This window comes from Natrix helvetica (assembly GCF_964273705.1).
Source record: "Natrix helvetica genome assembly, chromosome: W".
Classification (NCBI taxonomy): domain Eukaryota; kingdom Metazoa; phylum Chordata; class Lepidosauria; order Squamata; family Natricidae; genus Natrix; species Natrix helvetica.
The window spans coordinates 60,410,142-60,416,917 of record NC_138555.1 but is presented as its reverse complement, the minus strand read 5'-3'; the positions used below and the strand labels follow the sequence as shown (position 1 = coordinate 60,416,917).

The 6,776-nt window shown below is 47.4% G+C and overlaps 1 long non-coding RNA gene across 1 annotated transcript; it reads left to right on the top strand.

Moving 5' to 3' along the window:
• Window positions 1–964: 964 nt before the first annotated feature.
• LOC309400360 lies at window positions 965–1,338 on the top strand. Its single transcript, XR_014176644.1, has 3 exons — window positions 965–1,031; window positions 1,126–1,181; window positions 1,282–1,338. It is a non-coding gene; the product is annotated as an uncharacterized lncRNA (long non-coding RNA).
• The last annotated feature ends 5,438 nt before the right edge of the window (window positions 1,339–6,776 follow it).

The window sequence follows — 6,776 nt, the reverse complement described above, 5'->3', positions numbered from 1 at the left end:
GGTGTATTGTGAGGTACTGTGTTTTGAGACTATTAGCTGTTTTGTGTGCTAAACTGATTAATTGATAACTGACTGACTGAACCGTGTGTGACTTGGACTGTAAATTGGACTCTGAATACCTCTATATTTCCACATAGTAAACTACTATATTTTATACTATTCAGTGTCCCTGTATGCTGGTTTGTGCGTGTTGACACTGAGTGCCACCTGGTTCGCATCCAAGGCCATGGCCTCATTGGTGGCCTTGTGCAGACTTCTGTGACTACGGCAGTGGCAATCCGATATGAGACATAAATGGCGCCTGGCGTCTGAACCATACCAAGGGTGGGGGGCTCTTCGCGGACTCGCTAACACCATTGTTAATCGAGGGCAAGGATAAGCATAAGATCCTGTCCTCTAACCCGAAGAAAGGTTTTGCCCGAGCTGCCCCCTACCCTATAAAATTTGTGTGCTTGTTTCATCCTAATGCAGTTCATTCAATTAAAGTCTTCCTTTCTGTGTTTCTTTGTGCAGGCCATTCATTGGAACAAGGTGGTCAGTGGGTGACTTCAACACACAAAAGGACAGTAACCTTCCTTTTCTATTATTTTGTGTGCTTGTTTCATCCTAATGCAGTTCATGCAATTAAAGTCTTCCTTTCTGTGTCTCTTCTTTGTGCAGGCCACTCATTGGCGCAAGTGTGATCAGTGACGTAGAAGACCGGCAAGGCAATCATCCTTCCTCTGTAAGTAGCTGTCTTTATTGCTTTGTGTGCTGGTTTCATCCTTAATATAGTAGTGCAAGCAATTAAAGTCTTCCTTTCTGTATCTCTTTGTGTAGGCCATTCATTGGAGCAAGGTGGTCAGTGGGTGACTTCAACACACAAAAGGACAGTCACCTTCCTTTTCTATTATTTTGTGTGCTGGTTTCATCCTAATGCAGTGCATGCAATGGAAGAGTTCATTTCTGTGTCTCTTCTTTGTGCAGGCCACTCATTGGAGCAAGTGTGATCAGTGACGTAGAAGACCGGCAAGGACAGTCATCCTTCCTCTGTAAGTAGCTGTCTTTATTGTTTTGTGTGCTGGTTTCATCCTAATGCAGTGCATGCAATGGAAGAGTTCATTTCTGTGTCTCTTCTTTGTGCAGGCCATTCATTGGAGTCACTGATACTGAAGACTGGCAAGGACAGTCATCTTCCTTCTGTAAGTAGCTCTTTTATCGTTTTGTGTACTTATTTTAATCTTATTTAAGTAGTAAGTGCACAAAATAATAATTTTCCTTTTTTATATCTTCTTTTTGTAGATCATCCATTGGGGCAAAGAATGCAGTGACATCGTCTTGACCACTCCCACCCGGTCACGTGAATGTCAAGCCACTCCCACTTGGTCACCTGACTGCCAAGTCATTCCCACTTGGTCACATGGCTGGCAAGCCACTCCCACAAAGCAGGCCACACCTACAGAAGAGGTTCTACAAATTTTTGAAACCCACCACTGGTTTGCTGCTAGTTTCTGCTGCTTCAATGGGTTGGATGAACTCTCTGCTGCAGAGTGCTGTCTCTTTCTCCTTTTCCCCATTCTTAAAAATCCTGGCTTGTAGTATTGTTAAAATGTATCTAAAACAAATGGTAGCCACACTATATGTGCTTTTGTAAAAGTCCAGTATAGATTAAAAATAGATTAAGTTAGTTAAAAATATAAAAATACTTATAGATTAAAAATAGATTAAAATGAGTTAAAATATAAAAATACATATATACATAATACATACGTACATATATATATATATATATATATATATATATATATATATATATATATATATATATATATATATATATATACACAGTATATAAAAGAAAAAAACCTAATTTACTTTTGGAAGAGCTCTTTACAACCGTTGCTGCCTGTCCTTCATCTTAGCTCCTCTATCTTTCACTGCTCCAGGATTGTACGCGTGACCTGTCCAGGAGCCCTTGCTATTTAAGTTCCCAGGTCACAACTCAGATGAGTTCGTGAGGACTTAAGTGTGGCTTCCCCTGAATGGAAGCACAGCTAAGGTACCTACACAGCGCAATGCACGCAAGAAGCGAACCGGCAGTAATGCCGGTAGCAACCCACCCCTGGTTATATGATATATAAAGAGAAGTTAATGAATCCTGATGAATCAGTTACTTGTGTGTGCTTTCTGGATTTGATTTCTGCAACAAACTCTGACAGTAACATCTTCAGAGTGGGGAGTGGGCAGTGAAGCTCAGAGAGCACCAAGAACTCTACAACCCAGTAACTGGTGCACTTCCTATTCAGCATAGCTCGTGTTGTGGGGCTTATATTAGACTGAACCTATATACAGTATATAACTATGTAACATTGCCGGATCACTATTTATTGGCTAACTTCTGCTTCTAACTACTACCTAGGCCCGTGATGGTGAACCTATGGCACGTGTGCCACAAGTGGCACGCGGAGCCATTTGTCAGGGCACGCGAGGCGCTGCCCTGTCAGCTGGCCAGCGCGCATGCGCGCGCTGGCCAGCTGAGTTCACCTTTTTAAAAGCTATTTTTCGCCTTCCCTAGGCTCCAGAGGCTTTATAGGAGCCTGGGGAGGGTGAAAAGAGCCCCCCCGCCCCCCCGGAGGCTTCAGGGACCATCCCTGAAGCCTTCGGAACGCTTAAAACCACCCTCCGAGCAAACCGGAAGTGACTTCCGGGTTGCTCGGAGCGTCAGTTTAAGCGTTCCGAAGGCGTCAGGGACCGTCTGGACGGCGGAGGGAGGGGGGACTGTATAGCCTTCCTGCCATGCGTCCAACACAGGAATCCGTTCCCTCGGGGCTTTGCGCGGGCGTCGCAAGGATTAAGCCGAAAGGGGGGGGATGGGGAAAGCGAAGGGGGCTTTGTTGTCCTCCTTCTCCTTCTCCTCCTTTCCCCCTCCGGCTCGAACGCGGCGCCGGGACCCAGCAGGCAGCAAACGAGTCGGAGCCTGCCGACTGGAGGAAGAGGGTGAGAGGCGGGTCCTGTGAACGGCGGCAGCAGCGGCAGCAATAGTCGCAACTCGGCGGCGGGCCGCCCCGGCTGGGAGACAAAGGAGGGAAAAGGCGGCAGGCAGCCGAGTTGCGACTATTGAGCGCGGCGCGGCGGCGCCTGAGGCCGGGATCAAGGCGGCTGCGCGGACTGCCTGGCGTGGCGCGGCTAGAGGAGGAGGAGGAGGAGGAGGCGAGGGCGGCGCGGCCGAGGCCAGACGCACTTCCCTTCGGCCGAGCCCGTCCTGGTGGCGGTGGCGGCAGCGATCTGAAGGCCGGGCCCTGGCGAGCGCGCAGAGGCTGGGCGGAGCGGTGAAGGACACCGGGCCCGAGGCGCTGCGCGGCGGAGGCGATCCGGGCCCGAGGCGCTGCGCGGCGGAGGCGATCCGGGCCTGGGCGATGGAGACGCACGTCTCGTGCCTGTTCAGGGACCGTCCCGAGGCTTCCCTGAAGCCTTCAGAGCGCTTAAAACGACCATCCGAGCAACCCGGAAGTCACTTCCGGGTTGCTCGGAGGGTGGTTTTAAGTGTTCCGAAGGCTTCAGGGAAGCCTCGGGACGTTCCCTGAAGCCTCCGGAGGGCCTCCGGGGGCCGGGGGAGGCTCTTTTCGCCCTCCCCAGGCTCCTATAAAGCCTCTGGAGCCTGGGGAGGGCGAAAAAAACATGCAAAAATGGGCGCGTTGTGCGCGCATGCGCACTGGGGGGTGCGTTGCATTATGGGTGCGGCACGCCCGCACACGACCCCCCCGCGCTCCCCCCACTTGTGGCACGCGAGCCAAAAAAGGTTCGCCATCGCTGACCTAGGCATTTTGGTTTAGGTTTTTGAAAAAAGATATACTTCTCTGGAGAAATCAATCAGTCCCTTTTTCTATCTTAAAAATATTCAAATTACAGAGGAGCTTGCTCTGCCTGAGACCATCGTCTGTGACCTGTCCATAAATACCACATTTCAATTCTTACTATGTTACAGAGCCCCAGATTACGACATCGAACTTGCGAATAAGTTAACTTCACTACTAACATGGGCAGCCTCCTGCCCAGACCCTATGATCTTTCTTGGTGACCTCAATCTACCACTTATTAATTGGACCCTAAACAAATGTACAACTGAACCCATACATGCAACCCTGTACAATGCTGTAACTAATTTGGAACTTGATTAACTAGTAACTAACAACACTGGACTCAACAACTGCCTTGATCTCATCTTCTGCAACAATTTAAACTCAATTTATGGACTACTTGTGGGGTCCCACAGGGGTCGATCCTCTCGCCTCTCCTGTTCAACACATATATGAAACCGCTGGGCGAGATCATCCGTGGTTTCGGGGTGAGATATCATCTGTATGCTGATGACACTCAGCTGTATATTTCCACCCCAAACCACCCCAACGAGGCCGTCGAAGTGATGTCCCGGTGTCTGGAAGTCGTGCGGGTCTGGATGGGTGACAACAGGCTCAAGCTCAACCCCTCCAAGACAGAGTGGCTGTGGCTTCCGGCTCGCCGGTACAACCAGCACATCCCATCGCTGGCCATCGGGGATGAACAATTAGCCCCGGTGGAACGGGCACGCAATTTGGGCGTCCTCCTTGATGCCCGGCTGGCTATGGAAGATCATGTGGCAGCCGTGGTGAGGGGGGCGTTCCACCAGGTTCGCCTGGTGCGCCAATTGCGACCCCTTTTGGACCGGGAGGCCCTGAGCACAGTCACTCACGCGCTGGTGACGTCTCGCCTGGACTACTGTAATGCTCTCTACATGGGGCTCCCCTTGAGGTGCACCCGGAGACTGCAGTTGGTCCAGAATGCAGCCGTGCGGGTAATTATGGGGAGATCGAGGTTCTCCCATATAACACCTCTCCTGCGCGAGCTGCACTGGCTTCCTGTGGCCTACCGGGTGCGCTTCAAGGTGTTAGCTACCATCTTCAAAGCGCTCCATGGCACAGGGCCTAGTTATCTGCGGGATCGTGTCCTGCCCCATACATCCCTGCGGCCCATTCGCTCACACAGAGAGGGTCTCCTCCGGGTGCCGTCCTCTAGAGATTGTGAGAGGGCAGTGCCCAGAAGTAGGTCCTTCTCTGTGGCGGGCCCTACCCTTTGGAACGACCTCCCCCCAGACATTAGGACAACAACCGATCTCTGCTCCTTCCGCAGTAAACTGAAGACCCACCTGTTTCGGCTAGCCGGCCTGGCATAACTCGACAACTTTTCCACCCCTTGGTCATTTTTAATTGTTAATTTTAGTTCTTTAAATTTTTAATGTTATTGGGGTTTTAACCTTTCTGAGTATTGTAATTTATTTATTTATTTTTACCTCCTCTGTATGACACTGTTCTGACTGTTGCTTTTGTACGTCGCCCCGAGTCCCTGTGGGGAGAGGGGGCGACTAATAAGTTCAAATAAATAAATAAATAAATAAATAAATAATACAAATAAATGAACCCTTTTCCAACAGCGACCACAGCATGATTGACTTTTGTCTCAACATACATCCTCACAAAAATCATTATAATGATGGGATTCCCAGTTATAACTTTAAAAAAGCCAACTATGTTCTCATAGACAATGAACTCTCATCTCTTGATTGGCAAATTCTATTCACTGGCTGTAATACTGCTGATGACCATCACAACATTTTTTTGCGTGAAATCAAAAGAATCATTAAACTTTATGTACCAGTAATAACCCCCAAAACCAGAAAAACAAATTACCAATAACAAGGAAGCTACAATCCAGAAAAAAAATCTCTGGCGAAAAAACAAAATTAACTACGTAGCTAACTTTAAAAGCTGCTACAAAAACTTATGCCAACAAATAAAGACTGAATGCACCAATTATCACATCAAGCAAGAGGAAAATCTTCTGCACACAAAATCCACCCATGCCTTCGATAATTTTATAAGCAACAAACTTAAACATCACACCCGTAAAAGGACCAAACGATAAAGATTATAATGATGAAACTGTTAAAGCCAATCTCTTTAACACGTTTTTCGGCTCAGTCTTTGTAAACAGCAACAACACATACCCAATATTTCCCAGTCGTACTACAAACAATTACAATGATTACAATGATCTAATACAAATCGATTTTACAAAAGACAATGTTGAAAAGGCACTACGCTCTTTCCACTGCAATAGCAGAACCTCTAAGCATAATTTTTGAAAAAAATCTTTCAGTACCAGCTACCTGCCCAAACAATGAACACAAGCCACGGTCATCCCTATCTTCAAAAAGGGAGACCCCAGCCTAGTTGAAAATTACAGACCAATCTCTTCATGTTGTGTCACCTGTGTTGGGAGTATACTCCTAGTGTTGGGTAGGCAACATATATCTATATACAATAACAAATGGTAGTTGTTGCTTTAAATGGGTGAATGTACTTATCAGCTGTAATTAACTTTACAATAAGAGGGAGTCAGGAGAGCTCACTCTCTCTCTCTGCTTGTCCTATGCTTGATAACTACTTGCTCGCTTGATGACTGGAACGTGAACTGTGACTGTAAGCAATTGTTTGTTCTTTGAATTGTGTTTGGACATATATCTACTATCACTGCTTGTGAAGCAATTATTAGTAGTAAAGCTACTTGTTTTTTACTAGCAGTGTCTGAAACTCTATTCGTGTGTTTTTTCTGCTAGCAACATTTTTTCTCTCTAGCTGTACATTCCGCTGCGCTATTTTCTGTCTCCCAACGGAGATACCCCTAACAACCTGCAACGTCATGGAATCAATCATTAACCAATCTATAACCCTCCACCTAGAGACAAACAACCTACTCTCCAA